The 19,952-nt window shown below is 40.0% G+C and overlaps 1 protein-coding gene and 1 pseudogene across 7 annotated transcripts in view; both read left to right on the plus strand.

The window, feature by feature from the left end:
- Positions 1-19,952, plus strand: part of TMEM150C (transmembrane protein 150C) — a 102,968-nt gene that overhangs the window by 54,521 nt on the left and 28,495 nt on the right. The window lies entirely within an intron of this gene.
- On the plus strand, positions 9,742-11,400 carry LOC114492787 (annotated as a pseudogene).

Below are 19,952 nucleotides of genomic sequence, written 5' to 3' on the forward strand. Positions count from 1 at the left end.
GAGCGACCAGACCGGGAAAAAAAGAAAAAAAAAGGAGAAACAGGGAGAGATATGATTCCAACAGAAGAACAGATCAGTCCCCCAGGACTCATCCTTTTGAGTGACTAAGAAATAGCCAATCTATCAGATGCACAGTTCAAAACACTGGTGATCAGAAAGCTCACGGAATTGGTTGATTTTAGGCGCAAATTAGATGAAAAGATGCAGGTTACCATAAAAGAGGTGCAGGAAGATACACGGAGGAGAGCCAATAGTGAAGGGAAGGAAACTGGGTCTCAAAACAATACAGTGGACCAGAAGGAAGATAGAATCAACCAAGCAGGAAAGCATGATGAAATAAGAATTCAAAAAAATGAGGAGAAGCTTAAGAGCATCCAGGACATCTTTAAACGTTCCAACATCCGAATTATAGGGGTACCAGAAGGGGAAGGGGAAAAGCAACAAATTGAGCACGTATTTGAACAAATAATAAAAGAGAACTTCCCCAATCTGGCAAAGGAAATAGTCTTCCAAGAAATCCAGGAAGCTCAGAGAGCCCCAAAGAAGTTGGACCCAAGAAGAAATACACCAAGGCACATCATAATTACATTAGCCAAGGTAAAAACGAAGGAGAGAATCCTAGAAGCAGCAAGAGATAAGGAGACAGTAACCTACAAAGGAGTTCCCATCAGACTGTCAGCTGATTTCTCCAAAGAGACCTTACAGGCAAGAAGGGGCTGGAAAGAAATATTCCAAGTCATGAAAGACAAGGACCTACATCCAAGATTGCTCTACTCAGCAAAGCTCTCATTTAGAATGGAAGGGCAGATAAAGTGCTTCCCAGGTAAGGTCAAGTTAAAGGAGTTCATCATCACCAAGCCCGTATTTTATGAAATGCTAAAGGGACTTATCTAAGAAAAGAAGATGCCCTGGCTGGCGTAGCTCAGTGGATTGAGCGCGGGCTGGGAACCAAAGTGTCCCAGGTTCGATTCCCAGCCAGGGTACATTCCTGGGTTGCAGGCCATAACTCCCAGCAACCGCACATTGATGTTTCTCTCTCTCTCTCTCTCTCTCTCTCTCTCTCTCTCTCTCTCTCTCTCTCTCTCTCTCCCCCTTCCCTCTCTAAAATATAAATAAATAAAAATCTTAAAAAAAAAAGAAAAGAAGATAAAGAAAAAACATGTATAGAAAAAGGACAGCAAACTCACAATTAGTAACAACCACACCTAAAGCAAAACCAAAAGAAACTAAGCAAACAACTAGAACAGGAACAGAACCACAGAAATGGAGGTCACATGGAGGGTTAGCAACAGGGGAGTGGGAGGAGGAGAGAGGGGAAAAAAGTATAGAGAATAAGTAGCATAGAATGTAGGTTGAAAATAGGTAGGGGGAGGGCAAGAATAGTACGGGAAATGTAGAAGCTAAAGAACTCATAAGTATGACACATCGACATGAACTAAAGGGGGGGAATGTGGGTGGGAGAGGGTGTGCAGGGTGGAGGGGAGAGAAGGGGGAAATGGGACAACTGTAATAGCATAATCAATAAAATATATTTTTAAAAAAAGGGGAAATTGAAATGAATGAATGTCCAATTTTAAGTCAATGATATTTAAATAAAGCTAAAAGTGTTATTAAAAAATAAAAAAATAAAAATGTATTTTCTCAAAAAAAAAGAATAATAGTTTAGTAGAATATAGTGGGCAAAGGCTTGGACTCAGCCACTTATTAGCTGTGTGGCCCTGTGCAAAATATTAAACCTCTGTAAGCCTTTGTATTCTCATTTATAAATTGGCAATTAATAACAGTCTTTATCTCATAGAGTTGTAAGGACTTAATAACAGAATTTGTTTAGAGTACTTGGCAGAATATTGGGCACAAAGTATATATATATTTTTTTCTTTAAATGCTGCCAATATCTCATCATTATTGTTATTGTTGTTATTTCCTGAAGACATACTTTTCAATCAGGTGGATTCCCAAGTCTCAATAATACTTTTGCCCACTCCAAATAAGTTGCAAGCCAATTTATCATATAGGATCCAGCATTGATTGTGAGAAGAACTTTGCTCTACTTATTTTTATGCTTTCTTTTGATTAAGATATGGTTGCCCTTGTCTTCTCAGCCCCAATCTCAAATGCATTCCTGCACTTTCCTGTAAAAATTCCCTTCCATTTATCTAATAAATGAGCTGTGCAGCTTTTTGCCACTACCTGCTCTCTCAGACCTTGAGCAAAGATGGTTTTAAAGCCCAGGGTGCAATATCTAGAGCCCCACCTACCTTGCCCATTTGTAAGGTAGCCTCCTGACCAACTCTCAGGTCCTAGCAGGAAGGAATGGGATGAGGTTAAAGTGAACATGTGGCTTTCCTGTAGCAGAGTTTAGGGACTTGTTTTATGGGGCCATGAAAAACCAGACTGATGTCCACCCACAGTCACAGGTGTCCTTCTATAACCAAAATTAGAAACTGTTAAGCATTTTACTCCTTGAGAGAAAGGACTGAATATCTTATCTTCAATAAATAATAAGAAAGAATGAAATGTTATCCTTTCATTAAAGAACCATTCTAATCTCTTTCTATATCCTGATTATCCTTGAGTTTTCTCTATTCTTTATCTCCTGTAAATCTTAAGTGTCTTGTTATTCCTTAGGTTTTCTGCTTTAATTAGGTTTTCTGCTTTGTGGCCACTTTAACTGGAGAAAAATTGTGAAGTAGAATTCAGAAATAATACAGTCCCTTCTGATTTTATTACTTAATTTCAATATTGAATCCCCAGAATGTACTTCCATTGACATATCCCTCTTTCAAAACAAAATATATATCGTATCAATGCACTGTTTTTTTTCCTGCTTTACCAAGTCCAAACTGACATTACTCCAAATACAAAATACCCTCATCAGAATAAGTTGAAGGGTTTCTAATGGAAGAATTTCTTAATGTAAGAATAATGAAAGAATAAAATGTTACTTCTGAGATAACTTTAGCTTTTGCAGACTAATTTTGAATTATGGTTATGTTTTAGTTGTGTTTTAATAAAGTAGATAATTTTGACCCAACCCACTCTTTCCTTTCATTCTTTTAACATTATGTAGAATCCTCAGGATCATACACTTGGCTATCTGATGCTCTCAGGACAGCACACATTTTGATTTCATGTATTAAGATGCCAAACTTTTTTTGTTTCTCAGGAAATAAAATTATGAGTACTGCTAACCCATAGCTGATTTCTGGAATATGTTCAGTGATGTTTTACTGCAACTTATCCTATCATGTGAAGCATTTCAAGGATCTCTGATACTGTGGCCTCTTTGCATTGCTTGCTTGGCCTTGGCCAGTTGTGGGTTTTGGTGACATAGCAAGAACAGGACACATCAGGCTCGTTTACCATTTGCAACCAGGAAACTCCTCTGGAAGAGACCTGTGTTTGGAACATGGGGATGACAGTCCTTCCTGTGACCACTCTGCCTATTTCTCATCCTCCCATGTCTATGTTCCTGCAGAATACTATAAACAAATAGCAAATTTAATCTTCCCAAGTGCCATCCATACCTTATCACTTATAAAGGAAGACTCAGTGCCCCCCAATACCCAAGAATGTAGTTCCCTCCAGGCCCTTTCCTGAGCATGCAGTCCAGGCTCCATGCAGGCTGGCTGAAGATACCTCCACAGCCTCACCTCCCCCCTCACATCTCTTCAACCAGATAAATGCCCCATGTATCAGTCCTGCTGCCTCACAAACTCATCTACATGAATATTTTCTCTTTCCTTTTTAGGCAGTTTTTCTTGCTTGATAGCCTGCCTTTGCCTTTCAACATCTTGCAATTCTATTCATCACCCAAGGCCCAGCTCCAATGCCACCCTCTCCACAGACCCAGTCCTGATCCCCATGGTCAGAATTAACCACTCTTACTGTAGTAGAGACATAGGACTTTGTTTTCATCATGTATATAACAATTATCAGGTTATTTCTTATACTGTAGTTTCTTATGTCCACATTACGTTCCCTTGAGCCAAGTTTCCTGCTTGGGTCTTGCTTTTTTAAGTCTGTATATCTCCCATATCCTAGCAGTGTCTTTTACTTATTCTTCACCAAATACTCATTGGGTGCCCTGCAGCGAGCCAGGCCTTGTTCTACACACTGGGGATAAAACGGAAACAAAAACAAAACTCTTTGCTGTCACTTCATGAAAGAACAAAGTCTGTTAATAAAATAAATAGATAAAATATACCAAGTACTAGGTATCATGGAGAAAAATCTCCAGAACTCCCTGAAGGGTGGTGCAGGGAATTCTGGAGATGATGAAGGACGAGGATGATTTAAAGTGGGTTTTCAGGGAAGGCCTCACCAAGTAGGCAACATTTTGGTGAAGATTTGTGGTGGTGAGAGAGGAATCATGTGCATTTCTGGGCTGTAGGCGTAAGCAAAGGGAGGGATCAGGAGTACACAAGGTCCACATGGACACCAGAGAGGCCATAGTCAGTGAAAGTGGGGGATGAAGTCAGAGAGGAGAGGGCACTCTGAGATAGGGACCTGGGAGATTACTCTTAGCAGGGAGTTGAGCTAAAGAATGCCATGATTTTATGTGTTATAAATGTTCTTCCTGGCCAATGTGGTGAGAAATGGCTAGGCTTAGGATCACTTTTGGATCAGGATTTCCTGGCACATTGAATGTGGAGTGTGTGAGAAATTGAGATATCTAAGGTGACTCTGAGGCTTTTGGCCTGAGAAACAGGGAGGATAGAGCTGCCATCAGTGAAGAAATAGAGACTGCAGGTTTAGGGGAACAAGACCAAAAGGATATCAGTGTCTACTGACGTTTAAAGTTGCCCACATATTGTTAAATTAAAAATGTCACACTTATGCCCTGGATGGTGTGGCTCAATGGATTGAGTGCCGGGCTGGGAACCAAAGGGTCACTGGTTCAATTCCCAGTCAGGGCACATGTCTGGGTTGCAGGCCAGATCCCAGTAGGGGGCACATAAGAAGCAACCACACATTGATGTTTCTCTCCCTCTTTTCCTCCCTTCCCCTCTCTCTATAAATAAATAAATAAATAATATTTTTTTTAAATGTCACACTTATACATCTGGGAGGATATACATTTAACTGTTAACTGTTTAGGGTGTGACATTAGTGGGGACATTGATTTTTCCACTTTCCAATTTTTAATTCCATATGTATACAATTCACAAGTCCAAGTGACATGAGGGAAACAAAAATGCTTAAGACTGGACCTAGCCTCAATGTGTGTAAGAAGAAGGCTGCAGGCCTTGTCCAGGTAACTCAGTTGTTAGAGCATCATCCCACCCTAACACCAAGGTTGTGAGTTTGATCCCTCACATACAAGAATCAACCAATGAATGCATAAATAAGTCGAACAACAAAGAGATGTTCTTTTCTCTCTCTCCCCCTCCCTCTCTATATCTCTAAAATCAATCAGTCAATCAATCAAAGAAGAAGACAGCAAATAGCAGACATGGTTATGATAGGGTGATTGTATCTAGTGAGTCTAGCCAAGTCCAAAGTCTAAGCTCTCAGCTTTGCAGGTTTCTTTCATCACTCACCTGGAGGAGCTCAAATGCTGAGGCCAACTCACAATAACAAAGTCATAAGACATTTCTAAACCAAAATAGAAATGTATTCACAATGGAATTAAAATAACATTAATTGTTTTGCTTAGGAAAATTCTTTCTTGCAAATAGCTTACTTCAGAAAACCATATTATAGGACTTCCAGCCAAGATGGAGGCATAGGTAGATACACTTTGTCTCTTCACACAACCAAAGGAAGGACAACAACAAATTTAAAAACAAAAAATAACTAGAACTGCCAGAAAATTGAACTGTATGGAAGTCCAACAACCAAGGAGTTAAAGAAGAAACATTCATCCAGACCAGTAGGAGAGGTGGAGATGGCCAGCCATGGTGGAGATGTCACACAGCAAGGTGGCAGCTGGAAGACCAGGGTGGGCAAGGCAGTGTTTGGTGGATGGGGTGGTTCCACATTTGCATGTGGATAAACCCGGAGGAACAACTGAGGAGCAAGACAGACAGCACAGCCCAGGATTCCAGTGTGGGGATATTAAGCCTCAAAACCTCTGGCTGTAAAACCTGTGGGGGTTAAGGAGACCTACAGAATCCTCGAATGTGCTCAAACCCACCCGCCCAGGAAACAGCACCAGAAGAGCCCAAGTTTCTTGTGGTTAAGTGACTGGAAGCTGGCCAAGAGCCCCGCAGGCAGCAGTGTTCCCACTAGGACCCCTCTTCCACATACAGAGCAACAACGCAGAAATGTGGGTTGCCTTGCCCTGATGAATACATAAATTTCTGCCCCTTACAATGTAATAGGAGTGCCAAGACAAAAAAAAAAATATGGCTCAAATGAATGAACAGATCAAAGCCTCACAAAAAAACACAGCTAAGCAATGAAGAGATAGCCAACTTATCAGATGCAGAGTTGAAAACACTGGTAATCAGGATGCTCACAGAAATGGTTGAGTATGGTTGCAAAATAGAGGAAAAAGTGAAGGCTATAAAAAGTGAAATAAAGGAAAATATACAGGGAACCAACAGTGAAGGGAAGGAAACCAGGACTCATCAATGATTTGAAGGAGAAGGAAGAAATAAATATTCATCCGGCACAGAATGAAGAAACAAGAATTCAGAAAAATGAGGAGAGGGTTAGGAACCTCCAGAACAATTGTAAATGTCCCAACATCTGAATCATAGGGGTGCCAAAAGGAGAAGAGGAAGAGCAAGAAATTGAAAACTTATTTGAAAAAATAATAACAGGAGAACTTCCCCAATCTGGCAAAGGAAATAGAGTTCCAGGAAGTCCAGTAAGCTCAGAGAGACCCCAAGAAGTTGGATCCTAGGAAGCATACACCAAGGCACATCATAATTACATTACTCAAGATTAAATATACAGAGAGAATCCTAAAAACAGCAAGAGAAAAGGAGAGAGTTACTTACAAAGGAGTTCCCATAAAACTATCAGCTGATTTCTCAAAAAAAAACCTTACAGGCAAGAAGGTCAAGTTAAAGGAGTTCGTCATCACCAAGCCTTTATTATATGAAATGTTAAAGGAACTTATCTAAGAAAAAAGAAGATGATCAAAACTATGAACAGCAAAATGACAACAAATTCACAACTATCGATAATTGAACCTGAAACAAAAAACAAAACAAACTAAGCAAACAACTAGAACAGGAACAGAATCACCAAAATGGAGATCACACAGAGAGTAATCAGTGGGGGCAGAGGGAAGAAAATGGGGGAAAAGGTACAGGGAATAAGAGGCAAAATAGACAGAGGAGGTTAAGAATAGTACAGGAAATGGAGAAGTCCAAGAACTTATAAGTGTAACCCATGGACATGAACTGAATGGGGGTGGGGAGGCGGGCAGTGCAAGGCAGAGGAGAATAAAGGAATAAGGAGGAATAAAGAGGAGAAAAAAATGAGACAACTGTAACAGCATAATCAATAAAATAATATTTTTAAAAAGTAAAGAAAACCATGTTATAGGCCAAAAGTAATTTGGTAAATATAGGTTTAGAACAATAGGAGAGAGGATATTTCTATCAAGCAATATTAGTTTGGTGAACTGTTTATTCTTTACTGTTGAGATGTTTTTTCCAGAAAACTGATAGCCTCGAAATTGAAGCAAATTTTTTCCTTGTCCAGCACTATTCAGACACACTTAAGAATTCTAATGGTGTGTTAGCTGGTGTGGCTCAGTGTAATGAGTGCCAGCCTGCAAACCAAAGGGTTGCCGGTTTGATTCCAGTCAGGGCACATGCCTGGGTTGAGGGCCAGGTCTGCCAGTCAGGGGTGTATACGAGGCAACCACACATCGATGTTTCTCTTCCTTTTTCTTTCTCCCTTCCCCTCTCTAAAAAATAAATAAATAAAATATTTTTTAAAACACTTAAAAAAAGAATTCTAATGGTTCAACTTCCTCAGTTTAAGAATCTGCCCTTAATTCATACCAGGCAAGGAAAAATTTAAGATACTAGGGGGAGTGTAACTGATTTGAGACTTTGACTAATGTGATATAAATTTGTTATCTGCAGAAAGCTAACACATTATCTATTTTCTGATGAACTATTTCTAAGAGAGAACCATTTCTCAGTTCATTCTTTGTAAAGGGAGGTATTTAGAGCTGTAAAAGGGGAATTATGGGTACCAGAGCTGGGATAGGAGAAGGAACAAAGACAGGTGACAAGTCCTGAAAGGTAGAAAGGTGCTAATTGTGCAGAAACCAAGTAGTTCAAGTCCACTGGAGAAGAGACTGTTAGTCTAAGTGTGGTAGCAGGAATGAAAGGGAGGAACTTGGGAGAGACGGTATGTGTGTCATGGGAGACAATTCTCCCACCTCCACCCTGCCCTCCCTCTCACCCTTGGGAACTGGGTGTCAGCGTTTGATCCATCTTCACAGGGAAGTAGAGATGGGCCATAGAAGGGAGCTGGCATCTGAGCTCTGAAAGGGACAGTTGGAAAAGCAGAGCCCTGAAGAGATGACCTGGGGCCAAAACCTGGTGAAAGACACTGGAGCCTTTGGGGAGCCACCTACAGGCCAACGGGGACCAGCTCACTGAACAGTTCAGAGTTCCAGTTTCTCACCAGTACATTCTGAGACTTGTGAAACATGTGAAACCACTTAGCAGCACACTTGGAAGTTGTGCAGATGTATTACAGATCCACATGCTCAATATTATTGGTTAACTAGAGCTACCTTTATTGACTTTCCTAATTTTGTTCTTAATTCTGCAGGCAACCCTTGTTTATACCCTGTAGCCTTCTAAGTGCTTAAAATGGACACCTAGTGACATCATCTGTGGGACTGAGGGACTGAGGAAGTTAGAGAAGGTTGAGAATTTACTAGGTCTGTCCCAGGTGGTTTTTTTGTACAGGGTACTGTGTGAAATGAGAAATGCATTATATCACCTTTCACCAGGTGTGTGGGAGGCAGTTAACTACATTTACAAGTCCCTGGTTTTGGTGGTTTTCATTTCAGTAATGTAGTGGTTCTGAGTGTTCAGGGGAGTTCAGGTTCTCAGGTGTTGATTAGTTCTCCTGGCCCTGGGAAGAATACGGTAATATCCAATCTTCTTCAGCACCAGTCTGGACTCCACGAAGCAACCTCTGGTCTGATATATTTCACACATGCATACGTGTGTGTATGTGTTGTCTTTCCAAAGAAATCATCAGCATAATTTCTAAGATACTGAAGCATTTTTGTACAAGGTCATATCCTACTTCATGGCGAGAACATTAGAAGTCTAGCCTAGCTCTGACCAGTGTGGCACAGTTGGTTGGGTGTCATCAAGAAAAGTGAAAGGTTGCAAGTTCGATTCCCAGCCAGGGCACATGACTGGGTTGCAGGTTCAGTCCCCAGTTGGGGTGCATACGAGAGGCTACCAATTGATGTTTCTGACATTGATGTTTCTGTCCCTCTCTTTCTTCCTCCCTTTCCTTCTCTCTAAAAACCAATAAATAAAGTTCTGTGTGTGTGTGTGTGTGTGTGTGTGTGTGTGTTTTAAAAAGCAGCCTACATTCTCTTTCAAGTTCCTCACTGAATTCCTAAACAGTCATCATTAAGCTGGAATAAATCCCCAGGTCTACTTTCTTTTTTGAGAACACAAATGGGTTGAGCACCAGGGATATTAAGACAGCTTTTTATGGTCGGTGCACAGACTACCTGCTTCCTGGCCTTCAGTTTTATTTTTCTCTACATCCTGGCCCAAGCCCTCTACCACAACCATGCTCTGCTAGATCTTCGGCCAGGCCAAAAATAATTCATGCCTGATCACCTCTTTGTATTTACTGGAGCCATAGGTACTCAAGCAGCACTTTATATCTTACTCCTGGCATTGTTCAATCCAGATATCTGTTGGGACAGAAAGATAACCCCGAACCCTGGAACAAACTGTGTCCCAATGATCAATACAAGTTCTACTCAGTGAATATAGATTATGCCAAAATGAAGAAAGAAGGTCCAGATTTCTAAATGTAATATTTCACTATAAAGCTGCTTAGAATAAAGATCTTCCAGAAGTCATCCACACAGTTTTCCACTTAACCAGGAAATATTTCTCCTCCCAATGTGTTGGGGTTTACACTGATTATTAATTATCTGAAACTTAAAAAAATAAGACAGCCATTCATAATAATAGGCTTCCAATTATTGAGTGCTTATCAAAGAGCCTTTTGTGTTACCTTCCTTAATCCTCATGGAAGTCCCATAAGTAGGCACTATTATGGTCCCCATATTATAGATGAAAAAATTGAGGCTTGGAGAGGTTAAGCAATTTGTATAGCTTCATCCAGCAACTAAGTGGCAGAGCCTGGATGTTAAACCAGAGACTCTGGATCCAGGACATGTGCTCATGGTTCCAGTTCTGTTTTGTGTTCCTACAATAATGAGAATGAAAAAAATTACCATTTTTGCCATCACCTTTGGTGTAGCATAGCCACTAAGCAGCTGCCAGTTTGTTGAATGAGGAGATCCAAGTTCAAGGTTTGATGTTTAATGGTCTTATGCATTAGCCTAGCATCTCTCAGCCTTAGTGCCCTACCACATAAGATTCTACCTGAATTTCCTTCTCAGATCCCCATTTCCTGAACTTACTGAATTTATCTGTCCCTTGGGGATTTCTTGTTTGCTCTGGTTGGTTTCATGTTTGGCTATTTTCTCTTCATGGAACCGTGCCTGCGGTGTTGGTGGCAGAGTCTAGCAAGAGACATCCAGCACCATGATGAGTCATTGTGTGTTTTGGCACTGAGAGCTGGGACTGTAGGCCAAAAAAGGTTTTTGTGATGTGATTTCAAAGCTGTAGACAAGGGACTTCCAGGCACAAAGATTTCATTTTCAGTGAGCTTGTGGTCAGACTGCCTTGTGGCTTTTTTCTGTGTTTATTTTCTGCCTTAGGGCCAAGAAAGCACATGAAATAATTGCTATAGCAAAGGATCTAAAAAAGATTCTTTAGAACTGCTGAATCAGGCATGTTGGGAGTAATCTTGTCATTGTCATCTACAAAATAAAATTAGTCATGCTACCTAACTTTTTTATACCTTCCAGAATGCTGGGTTTTTTTCCCTGTGAGTATTCATTTGATTTCAAATCTATAAAATACAGGTAGCTCTTTAGTAAAAAGTTTTGTGTATGTATTTGTAAAATCTTTGTAAAAATTATATGTAGAAGATTGGTCACTGCTAAGTGAGCAAATCATTTCCTGGCCTTAATTCTTCTGTGCACTTGGAAAAACCACCTTGTCACTTGGCACTCTTGGGTATCATATGACTCACCAGGGCAAGATTGTGTAAATTATTACCACCTATAGATACAGAGAACAAATTAATGGTTTTCAGATGGGAGGGGGTTTAAGTGGCTGGGTGAAAAAGATGAAGAGATTGAGACTTCCGGCCAAGATGGAGGCATAGGTAAATACACTTTGCTTCCTCAAACAACCAAAAGAAGGACAACAACAAATTTAAAAGCAAAAAATAACCAGAACTGCCAGAAAATCAAGCTATATGAAAGTCCAGCAATCATAGAGTTAAAGAAGAAACATTCATCCAGACTGATAGGAGGGGCAGAGATTGGAAGCCGAGGTGGGGAGGATGTGCAGCAAGGTGGCAGCTGGAGGACCAGGTGGGCAAGGCAACCTCTCATGGATGGGGTGGCCCCATATTTGTGTGCAGATAAACCAGGAGGAACAACTGGGGAGCGAGACAGACTGTGTAACCCAGGGTTCCAGCTCAGGGAAATGAAACCTCAAAAACCTTTTGCTTTAAAAACCAGTGAGGGTTGGGGCGGCAGGAGAAACTCTCAGCCCCATAGGAGAGTTCATTGGAGAGACCTACAGGGTCCTGGAACATACACAAACCCACCTGTCTGGGAATCAGCACCAGAAAGGACCAATTTGCTTGTAGGTAGTGGAGGAAATGACTGAAAGCACACTGAGAGCCAAGCAAGTGGCATTGTTCCTTCTTGGGCTCCTTTCCCACATATAGTACAACAACAGCAACATGGGTTGCCCCACCCTGGAGAATAACTAAGGCTGCACCACTTACAATACAACAGGTGCGCCAAGACAAAGAAATATGGTCCAAATGAAAGAAGAGATCAAAGCTCCAGAAAAACAACCAAGTGACAAAGATAGCCAATCTATCAGATGCAGAGTTGAAAACACTGGTAATCAGGATGCTCACAGAAATGGTTGAGTATGGTAAAAAATTAGAGGAAAAAGTGAAGGCTATGCAAAGTGAAATACAGAAAAATATACAAGGAACCAACAGGGAAGGGAAGGAAACCAGGACTCATATCAACAATTTGGAGCAGAAGGAAGAAATATACATTCAACCAGCACAGAATTAAGAAAAAAGAATTTTAAAAAATGAGAGGAGGCTTAGGAACCTCTAGGACAATTTTAAACATTCCTACATCTGAATCATATGGGTGCCAGAAGGAGAAGAGGAAGAGCAAGAAATTGAAAACTTATTTGAAAAAATAATAAAGGAGAACTTCCCCAATCTGGCAAAGAAAGTAGACTTCCAGGAAGTCCAGTAAGCTCAGAGAGTTCCCAAGAAGTTGGACCCAAGAAAGCACACACAAGGCACATCATAATTACATTACTCAAGATTAAAGATAAGGAGAGAAACTTAAAAGCAGCAAGAGAAAAGGAGACAGTTACCTGGCTACAAAGAAGTATTCAAAGTCATGAAAGACAAGGACCTACATCCAAGATGCTGATATCCAGCAAAGCTGTCCTTTAGAATGGAAGGGCAGATAAAATGCTTCCCAGATAAGGTCAAGTTAAAGGAGTTCATTATCACCAAGCCTTTATTATATGAAATGTTAAGGGGACTTATCTAAGAAAAAGAAGAAGATCGAAACTATGAACAGCAAAATGACATCAAACTTACAAGTATCAACAACTGACCCTTAAAAAAAGCAAACACCAAAACAAACTAAGCAAACAACTAGAACAGGAACAGAATCACAGAAATGGAGATCACATGGAGGGTTATCAGTGAGGAGTGCAAGGGGAGAGAATGGGGTAAAAGATCAGGGAATAAGAAGCATAATTGCTAGGTACAAAATTGAGAGGGGGAGGTGAAGAATAGTACAGGAAATGGAGAAGCCAAAGAGCTTACATGTATGATCCATGGACATGAACTAAGGCAGGGATCAGGGGGAGTACTGGTAGGAGGGGTGGTGCAGGGAAGAAGGGAAAAAAGGGGAGAAAAAATGGGACAATTGTAATAGCATAAACAATAAAGCATACTTTTAAAAAGATGAAAGGTGGATGACCCATGGACATGAACAAGGGTGGGGGGATGCCTGAGGCAGTGGGGGATGCTGGGTGGAGGAGGGCAAAGGGGGAAAATCAGGATGACTGTAATAGCATAATCAATAAAATATAATCTTTTAAAAAAAGATGAAAGGATTGAGAAGTACAAATTGGTATTTACAAAATAGCCATGGGGATGTAAAGTACAGCATAGGAAATATAGTCAGTAATATTGCCCTAACTAATGGCGTCAGGTGGGTACTAGACTTGGGGGGATCACTCCATAAGTTATATAAATGTCTAACCACTATGCTCTGTACCTAAAACTATTATAAAATAATATTGAATGTCAACTATAATTGAAATTTTTTAAGAAATTAATCTGTGTAACTCACGTAGCCCATGGACAGAGTAGCTTTGTCATTTTTATAGGAAATAATGGGAGGTACCAGATTAAGATTTTTGAGCTGCAGCTAACAGAGTATCTGAATCTATTAGCTAGAGTAATAGTTCAGCTGCTGTAGGAGAAACCCAATAATAGTGTGGCTTAAAAATGGTTATTTTTTCCTCATGTAACAGTCCAGGGTGGGTGCCTCATATTAGTGGGGGAGGAGGGCCTGCTGAGCCGGGCCCTGCTCAGCATAGCTCCTTTCTTCTGATCATCGCCATCTCAGCCATAGGAAATGAGTGAGAGGTGCATGTGCTAGGCCAGGCAGTGACACACATCCACTCACATTCCTTTTGCTCACATTCCATTGGCAGGAACCTATGGCTGCTTCACAGTGCAGCCGAGGCTGAGGAAACAAATGCCTCCCTATTATACTTCTAACACACTGGAAGGAGGAGAGAATGGATTTTCACAGTCTTGCTGCAGTCAGTCCTTCTGGGTACCAAGAGTCACTGAATACCATATTTCCAACATGTAGAACACACTCACTTCATCCCAAGGGAGACAGACAAAAAAGCCCATGCAACAAATGTACCACCTGAAAGGCCATGGTCCCTGGGTAATGCCCAGGCCTTTCCATCAGGTTTGGATGTGGTTCCTAATGGTCTGGCAATCTGTGAACTAAAAAGCAAATTATCTCTCTTTCTATCCTCATACGCACATTCCATGTACAATGATGGGACAGGCAGTAGGAAACCACATTTAAAACTCCCATTCAAAAAGGAAGAGAAAGAAATGCACACAGCAGCCCCTGACTCATAGGAATGCTGGGATCCTGGAAGAATGGGAAGGCCACCTGCCCTGGCAGAGAAAGAGGTTCCCTGCTTAGCCCCTGGTTCTGCTCTTTAGGAGCACCCTCTTGTTCATGCATCTGTGTGTCCCTTGGATCTGCCCTTGGGAATGGTGGTTCTTCCTGTTCAGTTTCCTCTTTAGTTAAATGGGATAAATTTGGAAATCTGAGAGACAGCAGTCAGAAGGTTTTATTGGCTTGGCTTTACTAAGTATACAATTCCCTCAGAAACTCAGCTGGCTTCAGATCTATTAACTTCCAAGCAGGTCACATGCTAACAGTCTCTCCCCAAATTCTTTCCAAGACAGAGATCTTGAGACTGCTTTTTTCCTTGGCTTCTGCGCCATCCATACTCCTCCCTCTCAATGTAATGGGGCTGTATTGAGGCCTCTGAAACCAAGACTTTGGAGGGAAGGCAACATGCTTTTTCTCATCACTAATCCTGTGCTATCTGAGGTGTAGAAGCCATAGGCTTGTCCACCCCTCCAAGGCCCCAAATTTCTAAACTCTTCCTCTTCTTTTGCAACTCTCTGCACCCCTCAGTCTATTCTGTCCTAATCTGGGCTAGTCGCTTTTTTAAAACACCTTGATCAACAGCAAAGAACAGCCAATTCATACTAATATACTGGCTCTTTTCGATCATATTCATATCATATTCCTAAAATTAATAAGCTCAATAAGAATGTAGTCTTCCAAGTCACACCTATCAGGTGACTATTTTGGGGTTTTTTTGTTTGTTTGTTTTAAAGAATCAAGAGACTTGGCACAAACCAGATTTTTCTAAGATAATATTTTTTGTGTTTATTATTTTTTAATTGTGCTAAAATATTATAACATAAACTTTACCATATTCATTATTTTAAGTGTGTAAGTAATTCTCACATTGTTGTGCAGCCATCACGGCCAGCCATCTCCAGAACTCTCTTCATCTTGCAAAACTGAAACTCTGTACCCATTAAATAATAACTCCATATTTCTCCACCTCCTGGGCCCTGGCAACCACCATTCTATTTTCTTTCTCTGTAAATTTGGCTTCTCTGAGTACCCCATATGAATGGAACTATTCAGTATTTGTTCCTCATGACTGGCCTACTTCATTTATCATAATGTCCTCAAAGGTGTCCTGTTGTGTCACGTATCAGAATTTCCTTCCTTTTTAAGGCTGAATAATATTCCATGTATGTATAGACTACATTTTGTTTATCCATTCATCCATCAGTGGATACTTGGGTTGTTCCACCTTTTGGCTATTGTGAAAAATGCTGCTCTGAGTCTCTGCTGTCAATTTTTATGGGTACATAGCCAGAAATAGAATTACTGGATCATAAGGGAATTCTGTGTTAAATTTTTTCAGGAAACATCATACTTTTTTCCACAGCAACTGCACCATTTTGCATTCCCAGCCACAGAGCACAAGGGTTTCAATTTCTCTACATCATCACCAGCACTTGTTATTTTCTGGATTTATTGGTTTTGTTTTTGATAATAGACATCCTCATGGGTATGATGTGGTACTTGTTTTTGATTATGTGTTTATTTATTTTATAGTGAAATATATATCATAAAATTGGCTATTTTAACCTTTTTAAATGTACAATCCACTGGCATTAATTATATTAATGATGTTGTGAAATCATGACCACTATATTTCTAACTTATTCATTCCATTGGTAAAGTTTTTAAAAGTAAATTTTAGATATTGTGACAGTGAGCCCTAAGTACTTCAGTATTCATCTTTGGAAAATAGAGAACTTTTCCTATATAAGACACAATACTATTATTATATGAGCCTTCATTCACATTCCACTGGAGAGGACTTACTCACAGGGCCACATTTACCTGAAAGGGAGGCTGCTAATTATAGATAGTTGAGTAGCCACTTGCTCAGCTATAATGGAAGAAGAGAGAATGGATTTTGGTGCTATACTAACCTACAGTAATAAAGCAGCAAAGACGTAATTGATTCGCCTTATAAGAAGTTTGGGGCTCATGAGATTGGACATTTGGGTATAACTCCTCAGTTTTGTTATCAAGGAGTCACTTCTTTCCTTCTGCATTGCCATCCTTAGTATGTTGGCTTCAGGTTCGTGTGTTTGCTGTATCATGGTTATGTTTTCACAACAGCATCCCAAGTTGAAAAGGAGGAGAGTGGGAGGAAAAGAAGTTTTCCATTATGAGAGATGTAAACTCTTCCCTTGCTACTCAGTAGACTTCCCCTTGCATCTTATTGGCGAGGCACAAAGGAGTCTTGAAAGATACTCAGCAAAGGAAAATGAGATAGCTACAATTGGTTTAGACTAGCTATGACATACCCTTTGGCTAAACACATTGCTGTCCTGAATAAAACTAGATTCTGTTAGCTAAGAAGAAGAAAAATGGCTGTTGGATTGGCAATTAGAGCTGCCACATATGGAGAATATTTTTAAATATTATTGAAGATATAAGCATCTTGGCATAGAAACTCTAAGAAGATAACATCAAATCGAAGTACTAGTAGAAAGGATTTTCCTTTGAGATTACTCCATGAATGGTGTAAGGACAGTGTATTCCATCTATTTCTAAGAAAAAGAATCCTTTGTGCCACTAGCTTGAAAGTATCCCTGTAAGTCACCTGCCAGTAGAATGAAGGTGATTGATTTTAGAAATCAGAAAAGCATTGGGGAAAAACAGTTACCATTGGTTCTACTTAGAAATAATCATATTCTTTTGGTCCTGGCTGGTGTGGCTCAGTAGATTGAGTGCTGGCCTACAAACTGAAGGGTTGCTGGTTCAATTCCCAGGCAGGACACATGCCTGGGTTGCTGCCTGGGTTCCCAGTTGAGGGCGTGCGAGAGTTAACCGATCGATGTATCTCTTGCACATCAATGTCTCTTTCCCTCTCTCCCTTCCCCTCTCTCTAAAGGTAAATAAATAAAATATTATTTAAAATATAATCATATTCTTTTGGTATGGTAATATTTTACAGAAATCCTTCATTAATTAATATACTGTAACTTGCCAGTGCTCATGAAAATTATTTTGGGGCAAAGTTGGTCTCATAGGTTACATAATATTATTTATATCTGTCTGGTCAGAGAAGATCATATAGTCTTAGGGTGACACCAGGTCACTCAAACTATCAGCTTTCCCAAATTTAGGGATCAATGAAAGCAACATATTAACCATCAGCATAATGATTTGGTTGCATTGCAGATCTCTCCATGTTGATTTATACCTGAGAGCCTATAAACATGTTAGAACAAAACAAAACAAACAGTCCTTGTGATTACCACTTACAATTGTAAATGAATTATGAAATAATACAAACCCTTCATATTTGCTCATGACACACATGGAAAATAACAAGATTACCAGAAAGTTAAAAAGAAATCAAGGATGCTGTTGGTCCACAGACACTGTGACAATCAATCATTAGTGGGTGATCTTGAGTCTTTCCTGTTCTATTCCATCTGGCCCTGAAAGAATAAAAAAATACTGTGGCAGAGAGCTCATTTTCTGATAAATTACAAAATGAACAAAAGATAACTAAAGACTCCAAATATCACTTACAGTGGAATATAGTTAACATTTATTGAAAAGCAATAAAATGCTAGGCACTATCAGCATTTTAAATGTATTTTACTCTCCTAAAAATCCAATGAGGTAGGTAGCATTATTATTTCCACTTTACTGATGAAGGAACTGAGGCACAGAGAGGACCTAACCAAGGTCACATAACTAGTAACTGGCAGAGCTGGTGTTCCAAGCCCTGGTAACCTTGGCTCCAGAGTCCCTGAACGATTGCTGCCTCTCACCATTAATTACACTAGGAAGTACAAACTCCTTCTAGTTCCTACCAAGAAAATGCTTTCCAGCTCCATAAAATATCTTAGCTTTTGTGACATTTCACAGTCATTATTATAAGTGGTTTCTCACTAATAAAAATTTAAAAGCTGTAAAAGAAGGTGACCAATGGACTTTGCTTTTCCGTTTGTAAACTGGAGGAGTTTTACCATGGCCTGATAGGAAAGAAAGTTTGTCTTTAGGGATTATCATCGATAACAGTATGCTATATTATTTGACTTCAGCAGCTTCATTAGCTTATACTGTAAGAACCATCTGTTTGGAATTCGATGATAAAATTTTGAATAATTGTATGACCTCTATTTTATCACAGCCCCCTTTTCAAGTCAGTTAAAGTAATTGGAGTTGTAGGTGCTGAGCTAATGTGGGCTAATAGTAATACTTTGTTTGCTTCCATGAGACTGTAAATTTTCAAGTGGACAGGTATTCTCTTGGGCATTTGCAGCTAGAAGACTTCCAGAGGAACTAATTATCAACAGTGGGGCCACCACAAAACCTTCAATACAGTTCTTTTTGTCTCTGAGGAAGAATGAGAGCCTCAGAGATGTAGGTCAGAAGGGGAACAGGGAGTGGACTGGGATTTTCAGCCTCTTACTCTGTGTCAAAGAGTTCCCACTATTTGATCTTACACCTACCACAGATTTGGATGAAAGAAAGTAAAAATCACTCAAACTTTGATATTTACTGGAAGAAAAGAACACACAGTAGGAGTGTACAAAGAGTTAGCTGTATTGCCACTCTGGAAGTATTTGACCATCTGTATATCATTTGGATAAATGATACCATCTGCAGGAGAGTCTTCCGAACCGCAAATGCCAGAATCCTTTCCAGAAGGTTTATCCAGCTCTGGCTCTTTTCCTTCTTTTGTCAGAAAGTCATTAGGTGACATTGTTCCAGATATAATTTACCATTTGATATGTGGGAACAATTATCCTGCATATTTTACTGTGAGATGTTATTGGGAGATTAACATCAATGGAATAATATTAGAATAAAAAAGAAACATAACTCAGAATGCAAGGATCAAACTATCTTAGAAGTGTGGAGTACGTCTTTGTTCTCCCCTTCTTTCCTCAAAAAGGCAAGGAAAGATGTTCTCTGCTCACTGGGAGGTACCATGCTGGTGTAGCTTAAGGAAACAGTAGAATTTGTCCTTGCTAAGAAGTGTAAGTAGAGTTTGGATGACACTTTCTAATGTGACTGGAAGCAATGGACCCATTTATTTTAATGGTATCTGGAAGGGTGGAAGAGAGAAAACCATCTCCCAGTTTTAATTTTTAATTCTCAGAAAATACTGAGGCAGTGGAGAGTGTTAGTTTAGTAAATTAACTTATTCTTTGCAGTACTTCCAGTCAAATGTCTCAACTTGTCAAGCCAGAAAACTCAGAGAGTCATAACACCAATCTAATTCAAAGTTCATCTCCTGGTACCTCCAGGAACCCTCTTCCAGGACCCAGTAGAAAGCACATCAGTGTTTCTCTCCTGAGGGTTCTTTGCTCACATTGTAAGACAAATGTGGGCAAAAGAAGGATAGATTATTTTGGACAAGAAAAGTATATGTAACAGTCCTGGCCAGGTTGCTCAGTTGATTGGAGCA

Source organism: Phyllostomus discolor, chromosome 1 (assembly GCF_004126475.2).
Source record: "Phyllostomus discolor isolate MPI-MPIP mPhyDis1 chromosome 1, mPhyDis1.pri.v3, whole genome shotgun sequence".
Taxonomy (NCBI): domain Eukaryota; kingdom Metazoa; phylum Chordata; class Mammalia; order Chiroptera; family Phyllostomidae; genus Phyllostomus; species Phyllostomus discolor.